Below are 21,581 nucleotides of genomic sequence, written 5' to 3'. Positions count from 1 at the left end.
TACTCCAAATTCGTCAAAGACACTTGGCCAACCTGTCTTACATATATGACTTTTAAGATTGATTTGATTAATAGTTGGGAAGAACTTTTAGGAACAATACTGCAATGTAAATAAACTTAACTACTTAACTGATTTAAATTTTGATGGATTTGTGCTCAGCTCAGCCAGTGCTGTGTAGGAAGTTATAAAATTTCAGTGCGGACATTAATGACCTAAATTCAGTGAACTTTGAACCAGCGACTTTCACTCTCTCAGCAAACCAGTTAACATTTTTGTGTGTTTTCCGAATTGCTGTTGTGTTTTGTGCACCTCAGGGGCCGCCGTACATTTCTCATAAGTCACATTTACTAGTCTGTATAAAGAAATGAATCCCAACTTGAAAGCTGGCCCGGCCGTGCAGCGTTCAGCTCATTAACCTTTTTTTTCTTCTTAGCACCTCGCTGCAGTTAACAGTCTGTGGCCTCTTCCCCACCAAGACACATTCATGTAGCTGCCAATCAGGTCAACGCTGCAATTAAGCTGCTTTAAACTTGTTCAGTGGTGCTTGGAGGCCGTAAAAATACTTCCGTTTGAGTGTCAATGGGAGCCTAGGGTGGTTAACGCTGCCTTCATGGGAGAATACATTGTGTCCAGTTAATGTAAGTAGTCTGGTCAGCGGGTCAAAAGGGCACCGTGACTGAAGCCTGCGAGGATGTGCAGGAGTTTCCAGCTGTCTGGGTTAAACACCACCAGTCTGAGGTGGTTCAGAGTACTGCGTGTCTTCTTCGCTTGTCCAACTTTAACAAATTGTCAAGTAAAGTAAGAATTTATGGACACATTTCCTTGTTTGTCTGCCACCAGATGGACGGAGATTTATGAGTGTGCGGTGCATGTCGGACAGCGGTATCTCGCTCTCAGTGCCAGTCAGTCAGGACAGGCGTCATCAATCTTTGTCTCCGGTGAATGGCAGATTGGCTGCCATAAACCAGGCCTGATTGCAGTGTGCTGTTCCCTGCGGCGGAGCTTTCAGGCCAGGGGAGGCATGGAAACAAAACCCTGCAGATACAAACAATGTGTGTGGGACACTGTGACCCGGGACACACTGCAGGATGGTTTACTGTATATGTCTGCAGCGTTGTTGCATAGGAACTATTCATTCATCTATTAATCTCATCAATCAAAGTCATCCTGTGGCTATTTCTGAAGCATTTGATGACAAATAAGCACGGCCAGACAAACCTGTTGAAGCCCAGCGACATATTTACTGTAGGTCCCCCTGTTGAATCAGCCTGCAGGAGTTTTATATTCAAATGTATTCAAACAGCATCACATAAATCCAACGATTGATCAAAATTAAGATCTATAGATTTGAGATTTATAGGTTACAGGGGCGTAAATTATAAATGTGATTAATAAAAACCTGCCCAAGCAAGAATTTTATTCTCAGTATCTTTAATGAATCAAGCGTAAGCACACACAATCAGAGAAGAAAGTAGTTACCTGCTGCTCATTTGATATAATCCAGTCTTGGATTTACGACACAAATGTCACCCATTCTGTATTTTTTCTGTCTTTTAGAAAACCTTCCAACAGATATATTCCACAATTTAAAAAATAACCCTTGAAAGGATATTTTACAGGTTGATTCAAATATCTAAAGATTTAGACTTTCCTAGAGTTTTTAAAACTAAATGTCGATGCTTTTGTTTGAAAATAGAATGAATACAATGAAACTGCACATTTAACTGAATAAATAGCATCTGGAAAGATGATTTATGATTCATGTTTATGTCACAAAAGATGAAATAATAAAATAGATATTACCAATAAAGACAGATAAAAAAAAGAGATGACCAAATATTAACTAATAAAGTTAACAGCTAAACAAACGGCTCTGAACATGAACTCTGAACGAAGCATCTTTTCCCCAGCAGACATTTCGACCCAGCACAGGTGTTACTCATAACGTTAATGATGGCCCCGTTCCATTCGTGTGTCCCAGTAAGAAATGCCAGCAAGCAGTTCGATCCATCGCACAAAGACAAAGGAGCTGATGTCATTTTGTAACCGGGTGAAATCATGACATCAGTCAAAGTCCCTCCAGCATCCAGCCTGAACCAGAAAACTGTCAAGTCAAGTTTACTGAGAGCAGCTGGCCGAGCGGTGCAGGCTTCAGTTCAGACTTCAGGTTGGATCACGGTGAAGAAGTGAGACTTTGAGTTTTTAACCTCCTGTGGTTCCAGGTCAGAGATGTAAGATAGTGTTGTGTGAACCCAAAGCAGAACATGAAGGCAGAGCAGGTCGAGTACAAAAAAATAAGATGTACAGACTTACAAACTGACAGACCAACAAGTCCAGCTACAACACACTGTAACACAACAAGCAGCCTAACAAAGGACTTGTGTTTGAGGGCAGGTATGTATAGAGAAAGGCTGATTAAGGTAAATGAGGTGCAGGTGTGCTGGCAGGTGATCAGGTGACTGGCGGGATCTGAACATCATTAGTTGTATCTTGTGACATCTCTTTCTGTTATTTTGTTTGATGCTGTTTGTTATAAATTTTAATCTGTTCCTGTCTTTTACTAAAATTATTGTGTTTTCATTTGGAAGTTCCTGTTTTATGTGTTTATTTCCTGGTGAAGCACTTTGGTCGGTGTCTGTTGTTTTCAGAAGTTCTCTAGGAACAAACTTTAAAGAAGAGCAAATAAAAGAAGAGCAGTTATTTGTTAAAAGTTGGACTACCCCAAAAAATCTGCTAAATCCTAAGAAAATTCATCAACTTCACCGATAGCTTTGGTGAACCAGCCAGTCAGAATCGTATTTTTTTTTCTTCCCAAAACTAAAGAATTCAAATCAGCCTCAGCTGTACTTTGTGTTACTACAGCTGCTGATTATGCTTGGACACCCGCAGCAAGCACTGTTTTGAAATATGTGGACTTCACAAGCAACTACAGCAGCTGATTTAACAGATTAGCACACATGAAAACAGGCCGGAGGAGTAGACTCGCACCAGATGGTCACAGTGACTCCTACAACTTCCACAAAACAAACACTACATAAAGTATGAAGGGATGAGAAGGTAGAAGGATGTTGTTCACTGTGTGCGCTGCCATGACGCAGTGATGTTGTGTTTTGGTGAATCTTGCCCTCATTTCTGACTTTGATGACCGTTCCATCGTAATTTTCCATGTCGGAGTCAGTTTTTCCAGAGTTCCAAGTGCAATTGAAGGCATCATTAGCAGCTGTTAGCAGGCTAACATGCAAAACTGAGATGTTGGCCATGGTACAAAACACACTTGATTGATGTTAGGTTTAATCAAGCATAATTACAGTTCAGTGTTGATCAGTGGGTACTATCTGCTATGATTAAGATAATATTATCATTTAAAACTTAATTAAAACCCAGTTAGAATTCCTCATCAGTTCTACATGAAAACAAAAACCCTCATGAGCACATCGCTCTGTGTCAGCGTGACTTACTGCCACTGTAACATTAATGAATGCACAGGAAAAGCAACATTTGGCCCAGATGGCACATCGGGCCAGGTGAGCGCTCGCTGTGGGTATGAGTCATCCCTGTTGTCACGGTTACACAGCATCGTCATTTGTTTGTGCGCCCCGGGCGAGGCCATCAATTAGACAAGTCAGTCTGGGACAGCAAATCATGCACGTAAATGTGAACGCAGGCGTTTTGTGCCAACAGAGTTCTCATTCACAAACTCTTCTTGCAGGGGGACGAAGATTTCACGTCAGCGAGGGGGCAAAGAGGGGGAGCAAGGATTTGAGTCATACAAGTAAACGTTTATCTTATTATAAAACTGAATAAAGCAGATTTTCATTAAAACAGTTTTCTTGAAAAATATCAGTTATGATTTACATTGTTTAAAACTTTCGGTGGCAATTTCATCTTGTGCAATCTAAATAAAATTGATTCATATTCAGATGAAAATAATTATTCACACTTTTAATCAATTCTTAGAAAATATTTATATATGAGTTAGCATTAATCTGACTCAGTATTAAAGAAACATAATAAACTTCGTAATAGATCATACGTCCATCTATTTCATACCTAATAGAAATAGATGGATAATTTAAATTGAATTAAAATATGTTCAGTCACCGTTTCAGGTATAATCATTTTTTGAGTGTATACTTAAAAAATAGCATCAGTTTTACCAGCTGCAACATCAAAGTAGTCAAATATTACTGCATCAACAATTCTAATTCACTATCACAATTTAGATTATTTGAAAGATTATTACTCAAAGTAAATGTTTCAATAAAGAACTCGTAACAGTGTATTTCTACACTCTGGTGTTTCTAGTTTTAGATCTGAATATTTGTTTTAATCTGTATAATTTTGTCTGTTCCTTGCTTCCGTAGAGTTGATCACTTCTTGATCACATGATCTCCCCAGTTACAGGCTGTGTGTTGTTTTTCAGATTGAATGAGGTCACTACAAGATTGATAGCCTGGTATGGAAGGTGATGGTGAGTGAGCTCGGCCAGCAGTCGAGGAACGCTGTGTGGAAGTGTGTGTGTGTGTGTGTGTGTGTGTGTGTGTGTGTGTGTTAGTGTGTGTGTGTGTGTCTGTGTCCAGTCAGCCGCTCCATGCCATCGGCTTAACCTCTGGATTCTCCACATTCCAGCCCAAAGTCAGGCACAAGTCTCGCCGCTGGTCCATTTAAGGTGATTGACGTTATTTGCTACCATTAGGCACTACTATGTAATTGACCTTTGACCCCTCACAAGCGACCTGTTGAAACAGCTTTAAACCAGATCGTCTAATCTCCATGGGAAAAGGCTTCAATCTAGACTTAGGGCTCTAAAAGCAATCAACACCTAAAGGTGAAAGAGGGGAGCCGAGGTCACTGCCAGCAGATCGCTCTGATCCAGTCAGGGGGCGACGATGATCATTTTGTTCAAACTCACCGAGCCGCAAAAAATACACTTCATTAACACAAAAACAGCGCAGGGCTTCCCTTCCATATAAAAAAATCAAAGTCATATCCAGCTGTTGTTATTCTCTAGACAATAAGTACAGTAAAAGTGTGAACAATGATTAAAGGTCCATATTTTCTGTTTAAAAGTGCCACAAATATTTGAGTGTAGGAATTTGATATGGAAAAAAAGGCGCAATTCCTTCTAATATTTGGTGCCTAATTTTTTAACTTACACTTGGAAATAACAAGTTAAAGGTGCTATTTGTAAGAAAAGTTGATTTCCATATCATTTCCAACTCATCAAATTATGAGGCTTTGAGATGGTGGCCGACCCGTCGTTCAAAGTTCACTTGCCATACATTACTGCTAGATTGCGATTGGTCTCCTGGCTTTCCTTAAGTAAAGATTCTTAACCAAAAATCTAAAAATCTAAATACAGGTACTTCTACACACTGGATTAAAAATTGACCAGTATTGCAATATTGATTTTACTCTGTATTAATGGATAGAAATCAACCAACAGAAGCGTTTTGATCTAGTAACCCAACAATAATGTAATAAATTCGTTTTGCATATACTGAATAAAATTACTAAATCTACTCTCTTACTTAAATTGTTTGCCTTTTCTGATCTTTGTTTTGCAAAGTTTGGGTGCAAACTAACCCTAATTTGTGCCTCTGTATCAACATTACATTTGATGTCATGTTAATATTTTTATGAACAATCTTGTTCAACAAAATGTACCATTTCAATAATGTTTTTTTTATAAACTACAAAGACAAGTAAGGTCCACTGAATGTCATTCAATTCATTCCTCAGTACTGACATTAAATCTGAGTCATGTCAATCTTACAAAAAACAAACCCTGCTTAACAAAAATTACCATTTAATTGATGTGTTTTTTTTTAAAGGGACCTCAACTGTCATTAAAATCCTGCTTGTATGATGATGAATTAACTTGAATCTTCAATCTTCAATCTTGAATATGATGTTTGTTCATACCCTCTATAACACATAGGTTAGGGTTAGGTTGTTTAAAAAATCTAACATAATGCCATGTGACAGTAATGTAGATGACCAGTTCAGCTTGGACACGGATGTTGCTGGGTACAAGTTTTCTTTTGGCTTTGGAAATGGAGACATAACTTGAGCATATCATTTATCACTTTTATTGTGACGCAAACACAACATTTTTTTTTATTTCTAAATGATTAGAAAAGTGCTTTAGGATTCAGGAAATACTTTCAGAGCAGTGATAAGTGATCTTAAATGTTGCTCTGGGTATGTTTTGGGTACACTTTCGTAAATCTGATGATTTGCTTTGTGACTCGAATGTTATGTTAATACACGAGAGGCAATCGTTTTTGCCAAAAGGGGGACAAGAGAATTGGAATATTTAGATTCGGGCATTGTTAGTCTGTGTATTTGGGAATGATAGAATAACTTTTGATGGTGGGTTGACCCTTTTTATTTCACCTCCAAAACAAAAACACATCTGGAAAAAGTGACAAATCTTCATACAAAAACTTTGACAGTATGTGAAACTTCAATTCTTGAGTTCTTCATCAATATATCTTTATCTGGATGAATGAGCAGATGGGAACAATCCAGTAAAAATGAATAAATGACAGGATCCAAATTCACAATCAAACACAAGAAACAACAACTCCTGTTCGTTCTTCATGGTGGCATAGTAACGAGAATATCTCAGAACACCTCGACACGTTGCATTTTTGGCCGCAGAGCCTCAGCGTGTGACTCCGGGCCACTTCTGAAATCCACTTCGGTCAAGTTTTAACAGGAGACGTGATCCAATCCGACAGTTTGGAGGGATTAACGGAGGTTTGACAACAAGACATTGTGTCTAATGATATTGATCAAAGTTCACTTTAATCCTGTTAATTAAAGCAAAGAATAACAGTGAACAAATCCACAACATAAAAGAGTGGAGGCTGGAGAAAAGATTTAACAATTTGACCTTGTAAATCTCTGATAATGCTTTTGTTTCTGATTGTCTGATGTGGCCTCAGAAACGATGCTGCTGCTGCCGGCCAGACCTCCAGAAATGAAGTGAAGCTGATTGACAGCCTTATCAATGCCCGAAGAGTGAAGGACCTCAAGTAAACCTGCTTTATTAGATGAATGCACGCGTGGTGGGAGGTCTGTCTGACTTGGTGTTAATGCTCATAGACGCTGACCTCTCCCATACCATGTGGCTCCCAAATCCACATATGAAAGGTGGCTTACAGATCTAAACACGCTTTAATCGCAGTGCTCACACCGATAACGACTGAGAGAGACAAAGAAGGAAAAAATCAGTTAACTACCACCTGTTCATAAATATAGCAAGAGAATCAAGCTGACGACAATAACTAATGCAGAGTGGCTCAATGATTAGTCCTCATTCATTCTCATCAGAGTTTATTGTCATAGTTAAAAACCTTTGAGATTCTTCCTCTGCCTTCCAGGCTGAATACTGTTTTACAATAAAACACGAGGTATAAAGTTAAAGATGTAATATGTAATAGTTAGAACAACTAGACCTGTGTTTAATCTTTTGTTGAGTTGTGTACTTTCATTGTCCAAAGTGTTTGCACCACAGATCAAACCCCAGAGTTTACTCAGGGTAACGGTGCGTTTCATTTGGTCACCTGTTGCTTTAACTTCCACGACAGCTCGAGAGAAGATCAGGACGATCCCCGAACTCTGTCCTTCCTCAGGAGTGAGAAGAGAGTCGGTTCTGATCAGCTCAACAGCAGGATCACATATCATATGTTCAGTGTCCGAATGTAGGTAACACATGTAAAAATGGCCAATTAAAAGCTCCACATAGAGAGTTAAACAAGAACAAATCAGTTTTGTCTTGAATATCACAGGGTTCCTGAAAAAGTCACATTAATTCAATATGGTAGGTTCAAGAGTCTGAATAATCCTATAAGACAGGACACTCTTGACTAATCGAGGTGAAGAGAAAAGTTAAACCATTTAAGCCTCAACAGTTTCAAAGATTAACCTCCGCTCAAGGACTGCAAATTGTTTTAATTAAAACAATGTTTGGCCTGGATTTGGGTTTTTGTCTTTCTTTCAATTCAAGACACAGAATATTGAAGTGTAGTGACAGTGATCACATTTACTTTGTTCCTTCAGTACCTGCACCTTATTACATAATTTGTCTAATATAATATCTTTGATTACCAATCAAGTTCATAGAAAGGTCTCTTGAAATGTCAGTACAGTCATTCAACCTTTTGATGGTCATTTTGTGCTGAAATGTGGTCATAAATAAAATCCTTTTTTCCAATTTCCAGACAATTAATTAATAAATGTGGTCAAAGCTGAATTCAATAAAAACCTTTATCATGGTTAGTGACGTCTTTATTATTGAACAAAAAGAAAAAAACATGACTTAAATTGAAATGTTTTAAAGATAAACATCAAGTCTCGGGAGAGTTTTTTTACTCTTATGTAACAAGGCATGCTGGGAAGTCTGCTCGCCTTCCATTAAATAAACTTAACATGCTAAATAATCTGTGCTGAACATGATAATTGTTCAGCACTTTTCATCTGATTAGAGCAAACACGAGCACTTAAAGTTTAATTTAAACTAAATCCAGTTTTACAGTGTATTTAGTTAGAACTGAAGGTGAAACACGTCCATTTGCCTACAATACAGCGCTTTTTAATCACTACTGACCTTCATCAGCTTGAGTAGTTACATTCCATCACTGCACAAGTACACGTTTTTACATCTTTTCCGTCACTTAATTTCTTTTAAATAAAACAAATCAGTAAGAAAAATGCACCGAAACCAGATCCTTTAATTTGAAAATCCTCGTTTCAAACATGTTTGTGTGTCTGTTCTCTCCCTTCCCGTCAACACGCCCTCCACTTTACTACTTCTTTGTTTTCCCTGCTGCATTTTTTTTCTCTTCGTGCAGATAAAACCCAGATCCTGCAGTTTTATACAAAGTACAATGCTCCTCTATTACATCCATGACATGTAAAATATTTTCCTCTTGAAGTGACCACACATTTCCTCAAACTGCTTAAAAGCCATAATTGGAAACAGACAGCTTGTGTACCTACGAGTCACAGTAGCCTGAAATATGTTTCAATCTTCATTATTTTCTCTCAATCCGGGTGAACGATGGTCTTTTTTTTTTTAGACCTTAATCAAACTGCTCTGGGAAACTTTGCGGTAAATGTTGATTTGACGGATCTTTCAGCTTTCAATCAGACTTCAAGCTTCGGTTTAAACCAAATGTTTGTGTATGTTTTCCTTAAAGTATGCATGGGAAAGTGCCCCCGCTCCGGCTTCCCTGTGAATAAATGCATGAATTTATGACTCCGTGTGTGTGTGTGTGGCATAGCAGCGGGGCTTTTCCGTCTCGTCAATGGAAAACATTAGTGTCATGCCCCCACAAACCCACCCAGCACCCCCTCGGCCCCCTCCATCCACCCCCCCTCCTTGTTTAATTCAGTCCATCAACACTTCCTCCTTCAGCCTGTTAGTGTCACACTGCATTTCCTCTCCGGCCTCAACCAGAGCGACTCGCCACAATCGGCCCGGTTTTGGGTTTCCCTCAAACGGCAAAGGGCTTCAAAGTCAATAACTGCTTTTTTGATTTTTATTGACCCAAAGACTCGACTCCCTCTCTCTCTCTCTGCCCGAACGCCGCTCCCTCCCACATTTTCTTTAAGGGGAATAAATTACAGTAAGGAGGGCGATTGTGCCGAGGTTTTTGAAAGTGGACTTGTCTGGCTGATTGCACCTGCAACTCATTTAACAAGGTGTCCAAAAAATGTCCAGCCTTCAGCACCTCGGAGGATCCACGAACGAGCCGGAGAGAGTGAGACCTATCATAAACATTATAGGTTTCATGGTTTGTAAGTTTATTGAGTAAGGTAAAAATGTTAGGAAGTAACCAAGGACATTTACAATTTAAGATTCCTTCACTACACTAAATTTTGGAGGGAAACATTCTCCTGTTACCGGAAAGGTTCATTCTTGACCTTGGAAATCACAGTTTGACAAAACATTTAAATTAATAAATATGCAAACAACAAAACAAAAAGAAAAGCAACATCCACTTATCTGTTTCTTTAAGAACTGTCAGCCATATCTCATGGTCTTCATCAACTGACAAAGGTTTCTCAGTTCCAGTGGAATGTAACTGAGTACATTTCCTCACATTTAAAGTTACTCTACTAAAAAGCAATTTTGAGGTATTTTACTGCATCTCAAAGGGAAATATTCTACATTTATTTAATGGTTGTTAGTCTGCAGGTTAAGATTGGTTTGAAGAATATGATGCATTCTTCTGAATTAAACTACAGTAGTCAGAGCATTAAAGGACAAGTTCACCCAAAATGTAAATTCATTCAAAAGTCATTTTCTCATGCCAATCTGAAAAGTTTTGTAGTCCACTAAATTTTCCGGAGCAAAACAGTGTTACAGCGTTCTCCTGAACAACTGAAGGAGATGGAGACTTGTTTTAAAACATTTAAAAAACAACTGACAAGAAAGGCTCCACACTTGTCTTGCCTTATTCAAGTTTCCAGAAGCCCAGATATGCCAAATTGGTTTGAGAAAATCATTATTTACACCCTTTTAATTAAATAGCTTCACTGTAGCTGCTGATTTTAAAGCAGCTTTATTGGATTACGCTGAACGAGCTGTATCAAGCCAACGCTTTAGACCTTCTGTTGTTTCGGAGAGTTTCCATCAGCACAAGGGTTCATTAGATTTACATTTAGCAGCCACTGTTGTCCAAAGCGACCTACAATAAGCACATTTGTCATGAACACACCTTGATAATGTGAGACATCGCTGTGAGCAGGGTTTGAACCTGCGCAGGGAAACCCCATTGGATTTCAAGTCCAACGCCTTAACCACTCGGCCATCACAGCTTACTGCCTAAGGTTTCATTATTGGGTATAATGTTGCTTTAAGTGGTTTCAATTATTTCTACAATTACAACAATAAAATGTAATTTATTCTAATGTGTCAATGACATATTCCTATCTTTGTCTTTTTGCAAGAGGAGTAATTTTAAATTTGATGCTGATACTTTTGGATTTTTATTGGAGCAATGTTTTGAATGCAGGAGCATGTATTTGAGCATTTTCATCATGTGGTGTCAGTCGTGCCACAGACAGCAGTTTGAGATTGCATGTAAACATTTGTAGGTATAAAACACTGCATACTTTTCAGAGGACCTCTGGATACCTCCAACTGTGTTCATGGTGTCAAAAGCATTTGTTTTAAGCCAAGACAAGATCTGGGTTGAATTGAAACTACACCATCAGCACACTGCCACAACATAAATCTAAAAAGTCAACATAAAGAAATGTAAAAGTTTCAAAATATCTGGGATTTGCAGGAACGTACATTACAAACATTTATTCCAGTGACTGAGTTGCCTTTTCCTCCTTGCTTCCAGTCTTAATGCTACGCTAAGCTAACTAGCGGTAGTTTCATTTTTCCTACACAGGCACAAGTGTGGTCAAACTTCTCATCTAACTTTCCACTGGAAAACAAATGATCATACTTTTCCACGATATCAATCTTTGAGAGAATATTTGTGAATATGTCACTGTGCCTCTGACCTGTAATTACCACTTGTGGCCACAGAGGCCGCTGTTTGGTAGAAGTTATGAAAAAAAAAAAATTGAAATATGGGCAGAATGTGAGATTTGATGATGCATCAAATCAAATCATTGTGGCATTAAATGCTTTACCTCTGTGGCGTTTTACCACAGATGAGGATTTTAAAACAAAAGCGTGTTTCGGTTTGTCTCCCTGCGGGTGGAGAGGTGGAGAAAGAACAGACAATCTGTAGGTAATCAACCGCCCAATGACTGCCTGTGATCTTTTTGGGGAAATCGACTCACTAATGGCCCGCCCTGTGTCCTGTGTCATTTCCTTTTGATGTGATCGGCCAGTGATGATCACTGATCTGGCTGCGTGTAGTAAAGAGCTCTCAGCAGGCACTTTTAATTACCGGGGGGACTGATTTGGGCCGGCGAGCCCACCTCGTCTGGTTTTTATTTCCAACTGCAGACTGACTGTAAAACAACACTACCAGCGCTGTCACCCAAAACCAAAGCTGCTCATGTACAAAAGCAGCCCGGGCCCTGATTATCATTCTGTGTCGGGCATGTGAGCGACAGTTGCTCTGTTTTTACTTACACCCCCTCCCTCCTCTTCCTCCTCCTCCCCTCTCTTTCCTTTAAGTATCTTTCTGCACACATAAAAACTGATGTCAAGTGCACACGCTACATGCTCTATCTCCGGCAAATCAGAGCCAGGTGCGTCCGCATGAGAGAGTTCATATTAGAGAGATATTGCAAACATCTGCATGTTCTGCGTGTCCTCATCATTTAGATCCCTGTGTGACAGTAAAAGGCTGCGGAGAGCAGGAGAGGGGAACACCCGCTACAAAAGTAACTCTGCCCGGTTTGTTCTGTTGCCAAAAGGCCTGACTGATGGGGCTCTGCTGCAGGAGGACACACACACACACGCACACACACACACACACACATACCTCTACAACATGGTTTTTCACCCCATTATAGGCCTTCCTCGTACCTTCTCTCTCTCTCTCAAATTCATTTTCAAATTTTCGCCATTGGCATCAGCCTTGTTAAAGGGGCGCTGCACTGACTTTTACACTTATTTATTCTTTATGTAAACTTAAAGGGCCAGTCCGTGAGATTTAGTGGCATCTAGCTGCTTGGCCTTGAAAGATCCTCTCTAGAACCAGTGTTTGTTTTGTCCGCTTTGAGCTACTGTAGAAACATGGTGGACTGATGAAAACACAAATATCAATATCAATTTCCGTTTCTGCTCATAAACCCCCTTAATTCCTACAAACTGGACCTTTAAGGACCCTGACATCGGCCTACGAGCTGCCTGTGAGCGTCTGTGTCTCTAGTTTTCCTGGTTCGTCCTGCACTTTTACCTCTCGTCTCGTAGCTTTGGGCCAACTGGGCATCTTGAATATCATTCTGATCGGCCGTCCAGCCAAGCAAAATAGCGCACAAGAAGAGTAACGGAAAAAGAAAGGAAAGGCCCCTCGAGCCTGTAACTGTGGTATCCACGACTTATTTTTCACCGCCACCTCTTCACCAGTAACATTTGCAACTTTTTGTCAGACATATTCTCAACTAGAAGCTGCTATATTAGCAAGAGTGGGATAAAAAATAAATCCTGCCTTATCACAGCGAGGCTTTGTCTTTCAGCAGTTTCTGACTCTTAAGGTGTCGCTTTTTGAGTAAATCTTCTCACACAGAGGCACAGTCAGGCTTTCGCCGCTGGTCCTTTTATGTTGGGAGTTTAAGAGGAGGACGTTTTCCAGCTCATGAGAAATGTATTATGGGAAAATGTAGGATCAAGTGTTGTTGGAGCTTCGTCAGGATTTCTCATCCAGTTTGCCACTCAAATTCTCATCTCGCAAAGTCATTTCATCACCAAAATACCTGCAAGACTAGTGACATCCGATCAGCTACACCTGTACTTTCCCTTTAGTACTAATTAGCAAATATTAGCGCGTAAACAGACCAAACTAAGATGTTGATCATGGTAAACATGAACATGTTAGCTTTTGTCATTTTGATCAGTTAGCATGCTGACACTAGCATTCAGTTCAAATCAGTTTCTTACAGAGGTGCTACATAATTTTAATTTCTCCTGTTTTCTGTCTCACACTTTATTCCCACCCTAACACTTGCTTTAAATCATTTTGTCTTTTTCTACCCTTTTCCCATGGATTGTATTTCTGTATCCTTCATGTCATCTCTTCTCACTTCCCCTCTTTCTTTCTTTCTTTCTTCTCTCCAACATGCCCTCCTTGTTTTTCTCATTTACTTCCTTTCTTTTCTCTCTCCCTCTCTCCTCCTCTCCTTCTGTTTGTTTCTCCTTCATTAACACACACACACACACACACACACACACACACACACACACACAGACACACAGACACACACACACACACACACACACACACACACACATTTGAAGTGCATCAAAGAAGAAGGAGTGGTATCAGGACTTCTCCAGTCTCTGTAAAACTTTGCCCTCATGAAGTGTCGTGGTTAATGTGAGTCCATAAGATGTCAGAAGAATGTGGATCTTCCCCGCTGCCCTCTCATGAAACCTTCACCTGAGGCCACAATCTGTAAGACACCAGGAACATCAAGTATGGGAAAGAAACCAGAGGCTCTCGTTCAAAGTGCAGAAGCACAACATCTGTATCCAGACAGAGAGAGGTTACAGTGAGGGAGAAGGAGTCCATGTTGTTTCAGAGACATCTAATTCCTTTCTTTCACTTTGAATAGAGAAAGGGCAGATATCACGGGACAAACACTTAGCTCAATAAGGAGGCTAACCACTGTAAAACATTAGAATTCATAGTATTACACTATAAAGTATTGGAGCTACTTGGACCACTGGACAGAGATTCAGAAAGCTGTACTCAAATATAAAGACATTTCCGATATACATGATTATATTCAAGGTTTCTGTGATGGACAAGATTCAAAATGTTTATTGTCACTTGAACAAGGATGCTCGTCTGAAACTGTTATACTCAGAGACTCCAACACAGACATGGTAAATGGTAAATTAGTAAATAAAATGTACATAACAATAATAATAATAAAATATTATACAGAATAAGATATGGACAGCCGGGATAGACTGCATGCGTTTATATATCTGTTGGTATATTTGCACATGAGACATAAATGAAATAACAGAATGTAAAAGGCAACAAGGGTGTTTTGTTGTTTGTGCAAAAACAATAAGCATAAAATTGAAAATAATCAAAATCCAATTTTTCTGTTTCTGGTGTTATAAGATGTTTCATTAGACTTTTTAATGCTTGAGAACACACAACAACAACAACAACAACAACAAATGAACTGCAAAAGATTATAATTGATGTTGTCGTCATTATTGTTTTGTTTGTGTTTGCTTTTCCTCATGTTTGCTTGTTTGTTCTTATTTCGAAAAGTTGTGGACATTTGTTCTTATTTGGAAAATGAATCATAAATCATCCTGCTGTTTTGGAAAATAAGAGCAAACAAGTAAACGTGAGATAATGACTAAACATACTGACTGAGGGCTGATAATGTTGCGATCAAACGAGGCAGGTCTGACTGATTTCTACTGATGAGACTGCAATCGATCACAGTCTGGAACCAAAGCAAGACTCAGTGACGTACTGACACTTTTCTTTAAGTTCCTTGGTTCAAGGGAAGGGCAAGCATTGGACAATCTGTGGCCTTTAACTAAAGAATCATTTAACAAAGTGGAAAATTACAAAATGAAGCGAAGCAGTAACATCATTGAGGCGCGACCCCTGGATGAGACGCAAAAGAAACAACAACTCTGAATCAAACAATCAACCAAACACGCATGAAGGGACCGATTGACGTCACCTGCTTATATAACCGAGCAGCAGCCGGCACAGGTGCCAGTCATCCTGCTGATGGAGGGTCGTAGCTCCCACTGATCGAGGCGTCACCGTCCAAGTTCAGTTAAAAAACAGCAAAAATTAAATTCACTGACACGTGCAGAAAAGTGAAATCACTGGATGAGATGCCTGATGATGTGTTGACGCTGCAGAGCAAAATCAGACGTGAGGGAAACTCCTCACAGCTGATTCACATTAGAATAAATGACGAGCAGCGGTTCATCCAGCTGCAGGGGAATCTTGCAAAACACTTCTGAGAGTGACCGGGGGGCTTTCCGGGATCACAGTCCGACTCGTGTCCACTTGAACAGCACAGTTTTTTTTTTATTTCCCCGTGGCGGTCGGTGTTTACGTAAAGTGTGAGCGTATAATGGGGTGAAGGGTTAAAGCAACACATTACTTACCTGTGATGTGTGTTTATACAATATCACCACAACAAAGTCATAAATCCAAACCCTGAGAGGGTTTCTGTGTTCAGGGTGACATGAGAGACGACGCCGTTTGTCAGCAGCGATGACCCTCAGAGGACAGACACACTGAGAGCGGCGCTGACCTCCTCCTCCTCCTCCTCCTCCTCGTTCTCCTCCTCCTCCTCCATCACTCTGCTCCTCACTCAGCTGTGTAATCCCTCCTCTGAGTCTGCAGGAAGATCAGAGCTTCTCCTGAATTTCAATCACGTCTGAGTGCAAATGTTGTGAAAAATGAAAGTAACAGATTAAAGAGGAGTCAGTAACTATATTTCATGTGTTATTGTTTAGTATAAAACAGGTTTTTATTGTGCAGGTTTCAGGATCTTCACCTCTCACATCAACACATGATGCAGATAAGATCAGCCTTCATGTTTATGTCATGCTTCTATCTTATATGTTGTTATCGTATGTGATTTTGTCATGTATGGTGTTTACTTCTTTTTTTTTATTTGCCAAGCTTATCCAGTCTACACCTGTCGCATGAAATGTGCTTCATAAAGAAACTTGACTTGACTTGAATTAATCTCCAGAGGGAAAATAAAGGTGAACATTAAAAACTCCACAAAGGATTCGTTAAAAGACGTTGTATGAGATAGCGCTGGTTTTCTTCGCTGTTCCGTTGTTTTGCACGATGACGATAAAGACTTTAATCTTGAACCAAATCAAAGTTTGCTGAGGAAAAACCTGCAGAGAGTGAAACCCTGCAGGGAAACACTTCAAACACAAAGTCACTTGAGTTTGCTGAACAAACAGAAGGAGTAACGGGTCACTTCCTCTGCGTGTCACTCTGCTGCCATCTGACTCCACACAGAGGATTCCCACCTTTAAAGCCTCTGACAGGCTGCGTTTACCAGAGCAAACACAGGGGTCAAGATGGCAACGCATCACTTTTGCCCTCAACTAGACGCAAACAAAGAAGACAAGTGGCCGGAATTATGTCGCCCCGAACCCTCCACTTATTTGTCTTCTCGCTGCGACTGTCTGAGACTCCTCGGACACATGTTTCTGTGCTCCGGCAGATATCTCGTTCCAGATCTCTGCGCTCATTCCTTATCCCGTCTTAGCTTTCTCTTCCTCTTGACTGCACTCCGGACATGTGTGAAACATTTAACATCACAGCGAGGACACGGAAAAAAACACCAGCTCCTCGTTATTCCCCCTGCAGCTCTGATAGCAACTGTTCAATCCTGCTCTCGATTTACACCCGGCTTTGTTTCCCCGGCAAATATTTTTTTGCCCCGTCTTGCTGCAAATCTGCCACAGCGAGACACAGCGCAGAAACGCCTCCGTACGCCACTATAGAGACGGTGCATTCCAGTCTTTTGTCCCTGGCTGGCTGTTCGGGGCAGCTGCTTCAAAACGCCCCTTTTTTATATCTCACCTTGTTGTTTGGGGAGCGACGGCGAGGCCCTGACAGAGCATCGCACACATTCCTGCCCCTCGCCCTCCTCCCTCCCCTCTTGATTGCCGCCCTTTTTCTAAGGGGACGTGTACGTTGTTTAATGTCCGCAGCCCCCGGAGACAATGCCCCACTTGACCTTTGACCTTTGAGGAAAAGCCAGGCTTAATCTGATGTTGAGATCCTCCACCGCCATTGTCTGAGGGCCAGGGGGATCCAGTGTGGCTCTAGACTAAAGGGAAGGAGGGGGGCAGTCACTACATCTGCCCACCAATTTGTTTGTCACATATTGCCTCCCCGCGACCTCCAGCACACACAGAATCGCAGCCCACCCAGAGGAAGATGGCGCGCTCTCCGCTTGTCTGCTGACCCTGTTTTCACCCTGCAAACTGTCACTCACCCTGGTCGTCAGCTTTTACACCACAGAGGAACAAGTAACAACCCAATAAAAAACATGGATCTGTTCAAACTTTACTTTTCTTTCGGCTCTGTTTTCAGTTTGACGGTCGGGTTAGACGCGATCCCCTCGGTCGGGGTTAGGAAAACATCATGTTCGGGGCGAGAATACGAGCTTTTGTCGTCACAAACATGGTTAGAAACTGTCTCGAGTTCTCCCTAAAAGAATCCTCTTGTCTCACGCTTAACGCAAATGTTGAAATGTAGTCTAGAACTGCGGTCCTTTGCTTTCACACATGTAGTTGATGCCTAAAATCTTTAGAAACACGTGTGAATGGGACCAGAGATCGATATTCAGTGAAATCTGTACCACCACTATCCAACCTTAAGACCTTGGAACATATCAGGGAAAAAAGCTAGTACAGCGTCCAACACATCCTCAAACCTAAACACCGAATAGGTCGATTTCCAGTCACTGAAACCACATTTATCACCGTTCCCAAAGCAACATGACCGCTGCAGCGTACCAACGACAGGCATACCAGACCTTCATCAGACGCTGTGTTTGGTCAAGTTTTTGGCACAAGATTACTCAGTTATTAATGTATCTATGTCACATCCAGTGCGTAACTTCATTGACGTAATCTATGTGTGGTCACTTTGCTCGTTAAAGCTCCTGTTTGTAAGATGGTAAAACTGACGCTTTGGGTTTCCCAACTCGTCAGATACTGACGCTTTCAGGTGGTGGCCGACCCGACCTACAATCCTAAAGCGTCAGTATCTGACGAGTTGGGAAACCCAAAGCGTCAGTTTGACCATCTTACAAACAGGAGCTTTAAAAGAACTCACCGTTGACTTTCACTTTCACCCAGGACACCGCTGTTTGTTGACCCAACCGTCCATGCCTGACCTCCTCCCTGTACAGACTTTTATACTTCTTCTCCTGACTTCCTCCTTTTACTGACGTGAAAGTAACTATGGCCACTAGAGGTCACTGAATATCAAGAAATGTAAAAATGGGTGGTAATAACCTGCTTTCACAGTCGAGCTGTGTGTTTGTTTCTCTGATGAGGATGAGCTGTTGGGCCAAAACATTGTCTTTAAATCTTGCTGAATATGAAATCCATCACAGGAACTTTGGCACTGGACAAAAAACAGCTCCTCGCCCTCCGTCTAAATAAAAAGAAGCTTCTCCCGACGTTTTTGCACACTTCTTCTCGTGCCAGAGAGGAATTACGTGTGAGAGAGGCTTTAGCGAGCAGCTGTCCACACTTCTGTCTGGCATCCAGATATTTTCCACCACTTGCAGGAATATTTTGATTTTTTTTTAGGAAATATGTGCTTTTACATTCTTGCTGAGGATTATACGGGAAGATCAACTCCACTCTCACGTCTGCACAATAAATACGAGGCCAGCAGCGTCGGTCGTAAAAAAAAATCCACCCACCAGCACCTGTAAAGCTCACTACTGCACATGTTGTATCTTGTTTATCAAATCAACAAGTGGAAAAACAAAATGTGGAGATATTTCTGCTAAACGGTTTTGTTTTGGCCGGGAGCAGAAACTTCCTGGAGTCTGCTGGTGATGACACTTTTTGTGCAAATTAAAAAACAAGACGTTCCAGATGAAGTAGAGAACTAAAGAGCTGCTACGTGGTTTTTGTTAAAGTTGGAAATGCCAGGCTCGATGTTTACCCCTGTTTGCAGTCACTGGGCTGAGCTGGGATGGCTCGCTACTTGTTGTATCTTCATAATTTAATGGACAAATATGAGGGTGGGTTCAATCTTCACATCTAAATCACTCAAGATCAAGCAAATAAGAATATTTCCCAAAATTTTTAAGCTGCTTCCTCTGAGATGAAGACTCCTCACGACCAAGTCTAATTGATTATAACATTCATTTTCAGCGTGTGTTTTACAATTAATTAATTTGTAATGTGACATCTGTCTTATAGTTTGTCTGTCTGTCTTTTTTTGTATGTTGTTTTGTATGTTATTATATTTTGTTCAAGTAGGTCAAAGAAATCTTAACTAAGGTATTTGATTGGTTGCTCGGATTATTTTAAGATACAGTTAACCAAATATTTTGACTAATTGGACCTAATAGAAGCATTAGTTGATTGATTAAAACTGGTCAGCATACCCATATTTATCATTTATTAATAACAATACACTGCCCACACTGATTATAATTACATATAGGGTTAGGGTTATTATTATATTATATTTGTACATATTATGTGTATATATGATTATATTTCTATTTCTGCTGTAGCTCTTCTTATTTCCTTTGTTTTATATATATATATATATATATATTTACTATTATTACTGTTTATTGTTATATTGAACTGTCTTCGGCTGCTGTGACGCACAAATTACCCCGTTTGCGGGACTAATAAAGGAATTTCTGATTCCGAAGACGAGAAAGCGTGAAATCATTAGCATGACATTATAATAAAATACAAAATACTACATAAAAAAGGTAGAATTAAGAAGCAACATAGCTAATAGTAGTATTTACTGCTAGTATTTTGCATTAAAATGATCATGCATCATAAGTATTATCAAATTACACACTTTAACAAGAAACAATTTGAAGTTCAAGACATTTTAATTTGCCTGTGACTCTACATATCTTACAGTTCACACAGTTTATAAGAATAGATTCATTCGGTTAAACAACTTAACTGATTATTTCACTCTGTAAAAATACATCCTCAATTCATTTTCTGCAGTAACAATGTGTCACATGGTGGGATACAGGCGGGCAGAGACATTGGGTTCGGATTAAGACGCCGGATGATCCATGAAAGTCAGTACAATATATTATTTTTCACATTCCTGTAAATAAATGCAAAATACAAAATATAAGAGGCTAAAATGTGCTAACAGTAGAGATCACCAGTCAGAAACAATGCTTTTCTCTTTGGTGAATAATTATTTGACTATTTATATACACAACACAAACACTGATGAGCGTACAGTACTTCACAGTCCAGAACACGGCTGTCACCTTTCATTACCACAACATTACCCACATGTGTTTATTTGAACCCTTAAAACGTCCAGATGTGTGACTCACGCCGTCTGGAAGTTGTAACAGAACAAAGCGGACGATAAAAATGAAATAACTTATTCGTACAACATAAATTATTAGTTCAAATATTTACACATGGTACCTTTGAACATCAGTGCATCGCAGACAAAATTATGTAACTCCCCGACAACAAAAAGAAAGTAAAAATGGTGAGAAACCCTGCGCTGGTTTGAGACGGGAATGTAGTGACGGCGGTTGGTTTGACATGCAGCACTCGAGGACGTTCCCTGAGTCATCATCGGCCATGACAAGTGCTGAAGATCTGCTTTTAGTCCCGACAGAGATGTCACTGAAAAATAATGTTCACCTGAAGTTTATCATTCAGGATTTTTTCTAAACTGCAGGTGTGATGAAATTGATTATTGAGATTGATTATTTCTGATCATTAGAATCAGCTTTTTAGCACAATTGCGCTGCTGGACTGCCCGACTGCTTTGACAAGAGAGCGTCTTCCTACTTTTAAGGCCTCAGTTAACGGTAGTAAACGACGCAGTAAACAATGCTTTAAATTGTGCCTGGACTGTTTTAACTACAGAGCGTTCTTTTGAAAACGACTGCAATGACCGAAAAGATGCTTTTATGGCACCGACCGCATTGCCTCGATTCTAGTACCAGAAATACCAAATATCAATATCTAAGGAGTTCATCTCATCAGCATCAGTGAAATTGAGATATTAATTCCTTTATTTAAAATGTTATCCTTTTAAACAACTGAGGTTATCACAATTTCTTGTTGCATGTGCAATAATCAAATGAAGAAAACATGTATTTGTACTATTATACCAGTTGAAACACTGTCAATTTAAAAGTTGACT

The 21,581-nt window shown here is 40.1% G+C and overlaps 1 non-coding gene across 1 annotated transcript; it reads right to left on the bottom strand.

The window, feature by feature from the left end:
- Positions 1-10,751: 10,751 nt before the first annotated feature.
- trnas-uga (transfer RNA serine (anticodon UGA)) lies at positions 10,752-10,833 on the bottom strand. The gene has a single exon. It is a non-coding gene; the product is annotated as a tRNA-Ser (tRNA).
- Positions 10,834-21,581: the final 10,748 nt, after the last annotated feature.

The sequence above is a fragment of the Sparus aurata genome, chromosome 3 (genome assembly GCF_900880675.1).
Source record: "Sparus aurata chromosome 3, fSpaAur1.1, whole genome shotgun sequence".
In the NCBI taxonomy this organism is placed as follows: domain Eukaryota; kingdom Metazoa; phylum Chordata; class Actinopteri; order Spariformes; family Sparidae; genus Sparus; species Sparus aurata.
The sequence above is the reverse complement of the archived record's forward strand: the minus strand, read 5'-3'. Positions and strand labels throughout refer to the sequence as shown.